Here is a 14,268-nt window from a genome sequence, read left to right as displayed (position 1 = left end):
AGTGCACTTTCGCTTTTTCCATGCCTTTCTAGATGCAATGCTACAGAGGCTCCCACATCACATATACTTCCCAAACAGGCATTACAGCAAACAAAACTGGACTTCTACCAGATTGCACGTTTCCAACATGTCATTTGCTGCATCGATGGGACCCATGTGGCCATCACACCCCCATCAGCAACTGAATATGTCATCTTTAGACACAGTGGAATACACAGACGTCTGAGTGCTGGAGAGTTTGGGGAGGGATACCTGCTAGGTAAATACATGGCACACATCCATACATCCACTACAACACTGGAGGGTGGGGACATTGACTTACCGATTGTGTCTGTCCCTGCAGGTGACAGTGCCTATGCAGTGCTGGACTTCATCCTGACCCCGTATCTGGATCCAGCTAATGCAAGTGAGAGGAGATACAACAGGGCACACAGATCTACACGCTGCGTAATTGAGCGCACCTTTGGAATCCTGAAGAGCCACTTCCGGTGCCTGCATAAAAGTGGAGGCGCACTGCAATACAGCCCTGAGACCTGCTGTAAAATCGTGGCAAGCTGTGCAATGCTACATAACATGGCAATGAGGAAAGGCACCACAATTGATGTGACCGATACAGACACATCGGATGACGATCGCCCTGTTCCCCCTGCCAGACCAGCGTCAGGAGTCGGGGCAGCTGCTGGACGACAGAGACGGACAGAGATCACACAAAACTACTTCTAGGTGAGCAATGATGACATGAGACAAAAAAGCTTAATAATGTGTGCAGTGTTTATTCACACTTCACAATCATTAAGTGTGTAGCTGTACCCAGCACATGTTATGCACACAGTGCAGGTAATGCACAAGTAACTGTGCAATCTGCCTAGTTGGGTTACTTCACCCTTATAGGATTAATAGTCACCAGACAGTTCACCAGACAGGTCCTGCTCCCTGTCTGGTTCTGCGCCATCTTTCTCCAGGCAATGTAGGAGTGATGCTGCTCCTACTGCAGGTTTCCTCACTCTCGCCAGAGGCCATTAGAGCGCTGTCACCTGCGTTGGCCGTCTGCAGCTGCTCCACAGCACTGGTGACCTGTGCTAGTCCTCTGGCTATGTCCAGGCAGCAGTGCGCCATTTTCACCTGCATTGTGACGCTTCTGCGTGTGAGAGTGCTGGTGGTGGTGCAGAGGCGGTTCACGGCCTTGGTATAGTTGTGAAGGTGTGCATTGGCACGTCTGCCAGCCCTCTCACTGGCGGCTTGGTTGTGCCTCAGAGTGTCACATAGGCCACGGATGGCACCTGCCATGGCCATGATGCCCTCCCCCATGTTTTTCTGATCCTTGTGGATACGGCATAGCTGCCTATTTATTGACCTGAGTGATTTACTTTGCAGGCGCTGTTCCTGCAGCATGCTGTGTTCCAGGCCCAAAAAAATTGTTTCTTCTGCTTCAGTGGCAGTGCTGCTCCTGGGCCTTGACCTGCGTGTGTCCTGTGGTGGAACCCTTGGCCTTGGTATGTCTTGAATGGGCATGTGTGACACACCCTGACTCCACTCTCTCCTGTCGCTGTCCTCCCCTGTGGTCGGTATTTCATCCTCAAATGGAGGCAGTGGGGGCACATGTGTGCGCTTCCTGCGCTGGATTGGTATGAGCTCTGTCTCGTCACTGGAGTCCTCAGGATGTGCAGGCTCCTCTCCCTCTGCACTGTCTTCACGTGCCCTGGATTGTGCTGTGGATGTAAAGGGGACTACATGAGTTTGTGTCTTTGTCTGCAGTTGGCAATCAATAAAGTTCCTACAGTTTGTATCGGCTAACTTCTGACACTGTATCATTCACTTATCCCCAACCCACATGTTGCATTAGATGTCCTTTGTCTCATGGACACACTGTCAGACAAAGTACTACAAGTCCCATGATGCATTGCTGGGTGTGCTGTAAGACTTGGACTGGAATGACATTTTGTGAGGATATTTAGCGCATTTGGAGAAGTGTGCATGGGATGGGGATCAGTGCAGATTGAGTTTGCATGCATCTTACCTTGGCTGCTGGATGCAGGGTCGGAGCTGTCAATGTCAGCCACACCACCGACGCTCTCAGGCAGGAGAGTGGACTCCACAAGCTCCTCGTGGGGTGTTGGCTGTGCTGCTGTGGATGGTCCTACCCCAGTCTGGTTTGCGTCCTTTAGTCTGGCTGCCACCCTCTCCTTCGACCTCTGGCGCATATCATACCATCGCTTGCGCAATTCTTCGATGGTGCGATTGGTCACTCCCACTGCATTAACCTTACTTTGGATGTCCAGCCAGATTTCGCGTTTCCTTGCCTCTGGGACACGCAGTGCCTTCTTGCCAAAAAGGAGCTCATGGCTGCACACCATCTCCTCAATGAGGACCTCCTGCTCCTTTTCTGAAAACTTGTGTTTCCTCTTCCTCTTCTCTGCATCCTTGCCCTCCTGTTTTTTGTTGGCCTCCATTGCTGTTTGCTCTCTCCTGGGATGCCTCCTCACACTCTCCAAGCAGCCTCTGGGTGTGGCTCAGGTGAGCAGGTGCAGGAAATCACTCCAGTTTCCTGTTTGTGATGTCATCAGGCTGCACCTGTACTGCAGATTCCCGTTTTTGCGATTTCTTAATTTGCGATTTTCGCAATTAAGAAATCGCAAATGAGGTTTCTGAGAATATTTTGCGATTATTAAGAAATCGCTAAACATGTGCGATTTATTTTTTACATCCCGCTTTGCGAATCTCAATTTGCTAATCGCAAAATATCGCAAATTGGGATTCGCAAAACGGGAGTTTCATACATATGCCCCTTGGTCCCCCTGTATGTAAATGAATAAATACACATTTTTAAGGGTTAGAGTGGGCACACCCAGATCCTGAAGGGCATGTGGTGGGGTTCCAATGGGACCTCCCCCTATATTGGCTGGCCAAACATGCACAACATACTGTGGCAGCTGTTACAGAACTCTGGGACATGGTCCTTATTGCAGTGCATTATAGTGAATGACAGGTTTTGAGGATCACAAAAAAGGAGCAGTTGTAAAAGGTGCTAACAGATTTTAGTTACATTATAAATCATTTGTTGGCGATACCATACTAATTTTAGGATTTCTGGTGTGCTCTAAGGTGATTTTACCCTATACAAAAAATGCTAACTTTCTGCTGGCATTTCATGAATCATGTTTGAGAGAAAACTGTTTTCTCATGATTTTCTCATAGAAGTAATAGGAGGTGCTCCAGAAGCTAAAATGAGAGCATATTTTCTGTAAATTCACGCTATATTTCTCAGCCATGTGATGATAAGGTCTAACATTCTCAGTAAAACATGCACTTCAATCAGGAGCAGCCTGTCGTTGATTCCCGCATGTTTAACTGGAGCTCCCAGAGTGTTCTAAAGCAAAACTAGAGTGCTAACAGTCTTAATTATGACAAACGTGTGGCAAACCTGAATCCATCTTGATTGAATCAAACCGGTAAAACGTAAAACATTTGATTTAGAAAGGAACAAAATAAGGGGGTTTCATTTTGTCATCCAAATTATGGTTAGTGATGTAGAAAGAAAAAGTAGGACACATTTTAAATGGATTCTCATATATCTTCCTCTTCTATTTCATTAAAGCATTCTGACATGCAGACTGAAACATGCACTTTAACAGCAGCAGCAGATTGCCATTCAGCACCTTGTAATCAACAGCTTTACCACCATTTTCTAACGAGCAACTAGAGTGCTAACATTTTGAATTTAGGACAAAAGTGTGGCACATCTGAGCACCACCTTGATGGAACTGAAGTGGATAGCTGAACACATTTTCTTCTGAGGATACTCCAGTATATGAGGAAATTAGGGAGATTCATAACAAAAAGGTTTCCCAAGATGGTCAAAGAGACAAAAGAGCACAAATGGGGCACAAATACCACTCAAATGTAGTATAGCCCAATTACAGAAATGTGCAAAATACGTAATTATAATTTTTTTTCTGCAGTTTTATATAGCGCAGACTTTACCCAAAGGTATTGGAGTGCTTTACATGAGCATCAGTTACATTACACGCAGACACATTTAATTTTGTTTTAGGTTCAATTGATTTGCCAAGAATTGCAGGATGTTGAGCCACAGCCAAAAACTCAAACCTGGTTCTCCTATTGCGAAGTCAGAAGCTCTGGCTGCAACGCCACATCTTTTCTCTCCCCTAAGTGCACCAAATTATCAAGTGATCAAATGGATGAAAAAAACAAAAAATTAGAAATAATTTCAAAGCTCTTTGTTGCTGTTAGAGAACTCAGAAAATGCGTCCTGATTTTAGTTTTTTAGAGCACTAACCATCATTTCTTTGGGGAATTTTTTTTTTTTATTATTTCTGAAGGAAATGCTTTAGGTATTAGAGTTTTGATTACATCAAGATGACTTCAGGCGTGCCACACATTTGTCATTAATATGGAATGTTAGCAATCTAGTTGGTCATTAGAAAACTGAGGGGAGGCAGAGGTCAGGGTCATGGATTCAGACAATTGAGGGCTGGGAGGAGGGGGCAGAGGCATCAAGTTGACCGCTCTGGAAAGTAGGGGGGGGGGGGCAGTGGCAGCACAATGGACCATGGAGGGCAGGGGAAAAGGAGGCAGGGGCAACAATCCAACCATGCAGGATAGGCAAGAGAGGATACGGCAATACAACAGACAATTGAGGGCAGAATGGAGAGGCAGTTGCAGGACAACCATACATGCCAACCGACCAGAGTCAGGCAGGAGACTACAGACACTTTTAAGACCAACGGGAGTTTATTTTAATTGTCTCCTGCCTAAACTCTTTTCTTTTTCAATGTATATCAACGGGAAAAATCAATTCCCCAGATTTTGTTTTCAAAATCTCCCTCTGTTCAAGTTCAAAATGTTGGCATGTATAGTACATTGAATCACGGAGAACAGGAGGAATGGGGTAGGGACAAGGACTCAGGCAATAGAGGGCAGGAGGGAGGTGGGCAGGGGCAACAAATTGACCTTACAGGGCAGGAGCCAGAAGTTGCAGCAGCCGATACACCACACAGGGCAAGTGGGAGGGCAGTGCTCCGCAACGGACCATGGAAAGCAATAGAAAAGGGACAAGGCTATGGAAATGGACAATAAAGAGCAGAGGGGAAAGAGGCAACAGCAGCAAGCTGACTTACTGGACAGACAGGAAGGGCAGTTTCAGCACAGTGGACCACAAAAGGCAGGATGGAGAGGATAGGTGCCCACACATGGAAAACGGAAGGCAGGGGGCAAGGTGGCAGGGGAGGAACAGCAAGCTGACCATGCAGGGCAGGCGTGACAGAAAATGGAAGCACAACACACCATGGAGGGCAGCAGGGAAACTATAATGCAGAAACACAGACAACAGAGTGAAGGTGGAAGGGGGTCAGGGGCAGCACACTGATCACACAGGGCTGGTGGGAGGGGCAGTGGCAGCACAAAATACCATATATGGCAAGCAAGAGAGCTTGTGGCAGCACAATGGACATATTAAGCAAGAGGGAAAGGACAGGGCCATGCATAAATTGACCATGGTGTGCAGAAGGAAGAGGTAGGGGCTGAACACAGACAAGAGCAGGCAGGGGAAGGGGTGGAGGTTCACAACAGACCACACAGGGTGGACCAGAGGAGCAGTTACAGCACAACAGAGAATGGAGGGCAGAAGGGAGTGGCAGCAGAATGGACCATGGAGGACAGGAGGGAGGGGATAGGGGTATGGAACTCTGACAACGGAAGGCAGGGTGGAGGGGGCAGGGACAGGTAGCAGTTATCTGACCATGCTGGGAAGGCAGGAGGGGCAGTAGCAGCTCAGAAGAACACTCAGAATAGACAGGAGGGGCTGTGACAGTCCATGGAACACAGTGGACTAAATGGAGGTAGCAGGGGAATGCACACTGACATCGGAGGGCAGAGGGAAGGAGGGTGTAGGTAGCAAGCTAAGCACGGAGGGAGCAGGGGAATGCACATAGACATCGGAGGGCAGGGGGAAGGAGGGTGGAGGTAGCAAGCTAAGCACGGAGGCTAAGAAGGATTGCAATGATAGGGGCATAGTCTTAGGCAACAGAGCATAGGAGGAGTAGGCAGTGACACCAAGCTAACTGGTGGGCAGTGGTAGCACATCGGACCATGCAGGGCAGGAGGAAAGGGGCAGGTGCATGGACTTGGACAGCAGAGGGCAGGGAGGAATTGGGTAGGGACAGCAAGTAACTGTTCAGGTCAGGCAGGAAGGGCAGTGGCAGAACAACAGCCACACAGGGCTGGATGAGGGAGAAGGGGCATAGATTTGGACGAAGAAGGGCAGGGATTAGGGGATAAGAGCAGCAAGCTTGGACGGGAGCAGCTCAATGGACAATGCCAGGCCAGATCTTGCATCCAACCCCCCTGCTGTGCATTACGTTTAACATTACTTTACATTTAAAAAAATCCTAGAAATTAGCTGAAAATACCAAAGGTTAAAGTGACGTTAAAGCTAGGAATTGTAAGAATATCCAACTTTACATTAAAAAAAGATAGATATTCACTGCTAAAAACAAAGGTTAAAGAGATGTTACAGTTAGGTGAAAATGTCCCTTAAAACATACCTTTTGAAACTAACAAAACCACTGAAATTCACCAGTTATAGTTATCTCAAGTAACTATAATTCGTACCCTAAAGTAACTATAACTTGCACCTTGTCATGCACTCCATTTACCCTGGCATATTAAATATCTCATGACATAATAATTGTCTACATTCATAACATCCCTACTTGCATCTGAAATGCCATCATTGTTGATAATACTGTGCATGGCGGGGGAGCGTGTTACAGTCATTTTAGGGTACGAGTTATAAATATTTCATATCACTATAACTGGTGAATTTAAGTGGTGTTGTTAGTTTTAATGATATGTTTTTCAAGCCATTTTCACCTAATTATAACATCCCTTTAACCTTTATTTATATATATATATATATATATGAAGCAGTTCTCGCTTTGCAGCTAAGTAAAGACGCACTCACTTGTTTCTCAAAAAAATGTAGGCAGATTTATTAATCATTTGCCATGCCCTACGCGTTTCGGTCAAGTGACTTTGACCTTGTTCACGGGATCCCGGGATCACTTGACCGAAACGCATAGGGCATGGCAAATGATTAATAAATCCACCTGAATTTATCCTGGAAACAAGTGATTGCGTCTTTACTTCGCTGCAAAGCGAGAACTGCTTCATGGATACCGGCGTGGCTCTGCCAGAAAAGAAACGCACCGTCCCTTGTAATTGAGCGCCAGCGTCGGAACTTGGGCTGCAAACCGAAGATATATATATATGTGTATATTATCTACTGGCGGTCGCCAGTAGATAGTTATAGTTAGGACCGTGTTTCCATAGGAAATCCGCAACATTCTATTTGGAATAACTTTGGCGCCGATTGACGAATCCTCGCGAAATTTTCAAAATAGGTGGGGCGCTCCGCTCCGCTCCTTCCCTGAAAGTCTCGGGGGGATTCGTCAAGCGGGGGCTGAGAAAAAGGGGGGGTCCCAAAACGCGTTTTCCCCATGCATTTTTCCATAGGACCTTTAGTCCAAGCTACAGCCCGAACGGCTGAACAGAATTACTTGAAATTTGGCAGAGAGGTAGTCCTCAGGTCAGGGATGTGCCTTTTGCAGGTCTGGTGTAAATCTGTTCAGTATTTCCTGAGAAAATAGCATTTAAATCAATATATATATCTATAAGCGCGCACAGTGCGCGTACGGTAAAACTTACCGTACGCGCACGCTGCCGTGCGCGAGCGCGATTCTGATTGGTTGTTAGATCTTAGTAAACATTCGAATCGGTCGAAACCAGGAAGTGTCGGCCGCCATTTTGTCTCTCGCAGTCTGAGGGGGTGAAAAACAAAGGTGGAGAACGTGAAAAGGGGGCATGGTGGACAGTTCCTGACCCCCTAGCCTTTGTCAGGGGGTCCCAGAAGGACCCCCAAGGGCCAAAATTTCCTTTAATTTTTTTGTGAAAAATCGCGGAGTACGCGTAGCGTGCGCGTACGGTAGAAAAAAATTGAAAAATTCCGCGAACTGCGTAACGTGGGCGCGCGGTGCGCGAAGCGCACCGTGCGCCCACAGCGCGCGCACGGTGCGCGATGCGCACCGTGCACGTACGGTACGCGCATGGTGAAAAACCTTAAAAAAAAAAAAAAAAACATAACTTAGCATTTAAAAAACCGTACAAATTCACTGAAAAAACCATAGGTTTCACACACGTTATAGTTAGGAATTAGCATTTAAAAAAACTTGCAAATTCACTTAAAAAACCATAGGTTTCACACATGTTATAGTTATTTGGACATTTCACTCGTGAAAAACCATTGAAATTCCCCCGTTATAGTTAGTGCAGGCAACTATAACTCACGCGACCGCAATCCTTTGCTGATGACGTCAGATATTACATCACTGATGACATATGTGTCTTTCTGAAAAATAAATATTTGTAATATATGTATAGCTAAAGATTAATGGAAGAAGACATGGGTAAATAAGTGTCTAAATACAGTGATGTAATATCTGACGTCATCAGCAGAGGATTGCGGTCGCGTGAGTTATAGTTGCCTGCACTAACTATAACGGGGGAATTTCAATGGTTTTTCACGAGTGAAATGTCCAACTAACTATAACATGTGTGAAACCTATGGTTTTTTAAGTGAACATATATACATATATATACACATGCTTTCCACTACTGCCCCTGGGTTTCCGAAAGCATGCACCGACAATGCTGAAGCAGGTTGCAATATTACTTTATCCTTAGCGAAACAACAGAAACAAATATATATATATACGTGCAGCCCCCCTCCCTGGGCCAATTTCATCCCTTGAGACCCCATCTCCAAGGGCCCAGCACATTTTGTGGGGATGGGGGCATATGTCCCCCTCCCCTGGCTGATTTTGGTCCCAGGGACCCCATCAAATGGGTGCATTTTTTTTAGGGAAGGGGGTACGTGGTTCCCCTGCCCGGACCATTTTTGGCCCCAGGGACCGCATCTCCAAGGAACTAACATTATATGTATGGGTGAGTGGGCATGCAGCCCCCCTCCTAGACTTATACCAGCCCAAGGGACCCCATCTTCTGGGGCCCAGCCAATGTCTAAAGGAGGAGGGGCCCTGCCAACTAAGGGTGGGTGCCCTGTGCCTACCTAAGATACCCACCATATCCTGCTTGGGGGCGTGAGGAAAACACCAATGCCCCTGTGGCTCCTGCCTGCAGGGAGAAGCTAAAAATGCTGCTCCCTGTGGGTGGGAGCAATATTCAGATGTGTTTCCCTGAAACTGATTTGAAGTCCGCTCCCAGCTGGCAAGAACATTTTTATAGCTCCAGCCAGCTGGGAGGAGGCTTTGTGTTTGCTCTTGCTTGGTGGTAGCTCTGAAATTGCTCACGCCAAGTGAGAGGAAACACAGGATCCCTCCCCGTGCCAGTGTGGGTAGGGAAACCACTACCCTCGGTGTGACATATGTATGCATAAGGAATGTTTAGGCCTGGCAAAGGTTTATTTTGCCAGGTCGGAATAGCAGTTTGAAACTGTACACAGGCCTGTGAAAGGTTTCAAAATGCTACTTAAGTGGGTGGCACTATAGGTTCTGCACACCCATGAGTAACATTTAATTTACCAGCTTTGAGTATGTGGTACAGCACTCTACTAGGGTCTTACAAGTGAATTAAATATGCCAATTGCGTGTAAGCCAATGTTAACATGTTTTCAGGAGTGAGCGCAAACACTTTAGCATTTGTTAGCAGTGGTAAAGTCTTCAGAGATATAGAGTAACAAAAATGAAGTCAGCAAAACAGGAGGAGTGAAGAAAAAACATTTTGGGGAAAGCCATGCCAAGAATTTCAGGTCTAACACCAACCACATGTTTCGTTTTGCAAATCCACTACTACACTACAGTTATAAGAATCTTTGGCATCTTTATATTTCATGAATATTGCTCATAAACCCTGTCTTTCCACTCCTGTCCTTTATGCATTTGCTAACTCTGGTTGTTTACTTTCCAGTCAGTAAATTCAACAAACTTTTCAGGTGAGAGGTGAGTCACAGTCTATCATTTTTTCAAAATAGGTTGGAAGATCACGGTAGAGTATTTGCACATTCTAAACTCATGTTTTTTAATGCCCGTGGGTTGAAATTTGTTCAATATCTTTAAATGTCAGCCAATTCTTGTACACACCAGAGTCGCCTTATTCCATAGACGTGCATTTCAGTTTAATATTAAATATTTTTGTTCGTGTTTGTTTGACATTCTTTCAGAAACTCTCGCGTTTTATCCAGAGATAGACCTTTTGTAGATAACTGGAATATTCGAATGGATTTATCATAAACCTTTCCCATCACTACTCCTTTTAAGCCATTTTAAGCTCTGCCAGCTTTTGAATCACTGAACACAAGATTTGCTGTTTCCTACTTAACATCCTTCAATGACAGGTTGTTAGTGTCAGTTCTTCTCTTTTGAATTCTGACACTTACACATGCAATTTGATCATTTATGAAGTTCTCTTCTCAATTGGTATACTGACAGTTTCACTTTTGGTTACATGAGTTACATATGGAATATTCTCTTCATAATATGGTGCCACAAATCATGCTTAAAATTTCAGAAAAGTAGTTTTAGTTTAAGTCTAAAATCTCATTAATTAGATGCAGATGTGCCTTGGTCAGATATAGAACAAAAACCCCCAAAGGCGTGTGGTATCTGATGGGGTATTTTATATCCCTAGCGGAACACAGATATTATGCCCAGAAGCCTGGGAGAAAACCTCGGAACTGAAAGAATTTTTGTTACAATTGAGTCGCGCTATTAATTTGCATTTAAGGTCACACATTCATGTTGAAAGTTAATTTGAATCGTGTTGTCTTTGTTATAAAATGCCCGCGCAACGCTCAGAACATTAATTGGGGCAGGATACATTTTTTTTCGGCACTAGTCTGCCACCCACATTGTGATCCGCCTGTTGCACATTTAATGAAACGGTTCATCATGCAGTATGCATTTATAGATTTCATGTCACAGCGAGAATGAGGAAACTTGAGAGATGGGGTACTAGATTTGTACATTGCCTTCTCGCCTTCTTATGAGATGACAATCCGTGTGATTTATGGGAGAGAAGCAGATATTGCCGAACACATTTCACCACTTTAAAACACTCGATTTCACGTGTATGCATTTAAAAGTGACTATCTTTTCAGAAAAAGTCATGAAAATGATATCATGATGTACATTTAATGTAAAAAAAAACCATATTTAATCAAATATCACCACAAACAGGTTTGCAGTCATGCTACATCCTTGTGGAGAATTGGACATCCCTCATATATGGAAGACAACCTTATTCCATGATTTTAAACATCTACGCCTGATCTCACTTGCTTTTTGGAGAGTCTCCCCCAGATATTTTGCCTTATGTTGCGGAGCCCGATTTTGTTTGCATTGGGACTCTGTGCACTTTTTCCATGCTTACCAGCGCTAAAGTGCTTGTGTTCCCTCCTTCAAACATGGTAAAATTGGCCTACACCTGATTGGCACATTTAATTTACTTGTAAGTCCCTAGTAGAGGGTGCTACATGTCCCTTGGGCCTGTAAATTAAATGCTGCTTGTTGGCTTGCAGTACTCATTGTGCCACCTACTACAGTAGCATTTTAAAACATGTCCCATGCCTGCCAGTGCACTTTTAAACAGCCATTTCAATCTGGCAAAATAGACCTTTTGCCAGGCCTAAGCCTTCCTTTTTAATATAGATATGTCAACTTTAAGGTGACCATAAAGGCTCACAGAGCAGAGTGCACTGTATCTACAAACTAGGACATGTGTGCTTATGTTTTACATGTTCTGGCAGTGAAACACTCCCAAAGTCATTTTAGACAGTTGTAACCTATTGGTTAACACTGGGTTACCTTATTAAATTTAATAAGTGATAACTTTGGATTGTTAGCAGAAGGGAAGAGGTGTGGTGCAGCGGCCGGGGCGTCTGACTCTGGAACACGGGGTTCACGGTTCGATCCCTGGTGCCGAAGGCAGGTTAGCCCATCACCTTGTGACGCTAGGCAATAACTTGCTTAATCTTCCCGACAGCCCCCAATGCCAGGACACCTCGCTTGAGGCAGCTGTGTGCTTTACAAATGCTGGTAGTATTTATTTACAAACAAATGAATTGTAATTTAAAACCATTTAAATGGTAAAGTTTGATTTTAAGTCACAATTCTGAAGATACCAGTTTCAGAGAGTTATCAGGTAAGGGTGCCTACAAGGGATTCATTTAGGCGCACTCAGTTAAATAATTCATGCAATGAGGTATCAAGGTTCCAGCCGGTAACCCATAGTTAAACAACACCCTGCCCATGGAGGTACTTTGGGCCTACCTCAGGGGTGACTTACATGCAATAAAAGGGAAGGTTAGTGCTTGGCAAGTGGGTGCACTGGCAAAGTCGACATGGCAGTAAAAACTACTCATATACACCACAGTTGCAGGTCTGAGAACCCTTTGAAAGGCTGCTCGTGTGGGTGGCACAATCAGTGCTGCAGGCCCACTAGCAGCATTTGATTTACAGGCCCTGGCACTCTCAGTGCACATTGCTAAGGACTTACCAGTAGATCAAGTATACCAATCATGGAAACACCAATCCACAATACCATTTACAATAGGAGCACTTGAACTTTAGCACTGAACAGCATTGAGAAAGTGTGCAGAGACACCAAACCAGCAAAAACAGAGTCAAAACCAGGAGGTCAAAATGCAAAAAGACGGGGGAAACACACAAAAAGATGCCAGGTCTAACAGTGATAGATAGATTACGTTGCTTTGAACAAAGTTTACTTATCAGTTATGCTGAATAAGGGGAGGTAGCTGGGGGCTATAGCTCTGTTAGCTGGAAGCCTCTAGATAAAGCTATTACGGAAATACGGTTTCAGTGCACTAATCCTGGTAAAAAAGAAAGGTAAATGATATGTCTATAATGGGAACACTCAGACTGCTGGTATGGTTACCTCTCAATTGATCTCTGTGAGGGACGATACTGTTGTACCACCCATTCCCAAAAAACCTTTAAAAATCTCCCACACTTTGGCTCCCTGTAAAGACCATTCACATTTAGCGCCAGTGTCGACACCATATATGATTATTCTTGATAATGCCCCTTTCCCTCACCAAACCTAAAGGGAAGATTGGAGGGATCTAATTAATAAAGTAGTGCACTGGCTGTCAACACGACTAGATAGAAGGTAATAATTATTTAAAGAAATTGCGATAGTTAAGAGAGTAGCCTGAGTGGGTTTGCAGCCTAAGAATTGTTTAGACGACCGTGTGGTAATACATTTCAAGAATCCTGCAATCATTAGAGATATTGTCTACAAATGTAATCAGGTCTGGAAGCGAGAACCATAAGAGTTCTACCACTGGGTTTCTTTTACAGGACATCCAACTGTATATCACCTGGGATGAGTCATTGAGGGGTTTGCTGGCAAGGATACTAAAGTTCAGGTGCTGATGAAGTATAATATGTAAACCAGGAATTCATTTTCCTCTCTTGAAGTGATTGATTGAAGCTCATGTTGTGTCAGGGCGCGATACCTCCCCCTAGAAAAAATGAGGTGATCCCTTTGTACGATTATTCTACTTCGGCAACTACTCTACCAACCAATTATCATGGAATCTGGTCAATGTCAGAAATGAGTTCTGGGGACAAGAGCATTAATATCGTCCTTTGAAATATTGCAGGCATCGCGACAAAACTAGACAAACTGAACTGGATTCCTTTTGTTGGCCAGTTTGACATCATCTGCTGCCAAAAACATTGGGCAGCTGATCCTTGCATTTTTAGATGAGTATCTCTCGTTCTGTAGTACGGCACGACATACCCAGTCAGGGAGATCATGTATTTTAATATCTGTTGTTAGCCCCATCAGCAACTTGTGAATTATTGCCTCCACACCTCATTATCAATAGATGAATTTATGGCTTGCTGACTCAAGAAGAAGAATGTTGATTAACTTGTATTATAATAATTTTGATTTTAGAGTAGATGCAAAAATAAAAATTGAATTAGAGCATGAATTTGATAGGTCCATTATGAATAGTTAGGATGTAGCAAGTGTCATATGGGTGGGTGATTTAAACTCTCTCCTGTGCAAATCTTCCTCTGCTGAAATATGTGGTGTGGGGTGACAGATTTTAATGATAATGCTCGAATCCACTTCCTTCATCACCAGTACGGAGAAGCTCTTAATCATGTGCTGCTCAACAGTTAATCAGACTTAAAGGCAGTTGTG

The sequence above is a fragment of the Triturus cristatus genome, chromosome 10, assembly GCF_964204655.1.
Source record: "Triturus cristatus chromosome 10, aTriCri1.1, whole genome shotgun sequence".
NCBI classification, from domain to species: Eukaryota; Metazoa; Chordata; class Amphibia; order Caudata; family Salamandridae; genus Triturus; species Triturus cristatus.
This window is presented reverse-complemented; position numbering follows the sequence as displayed.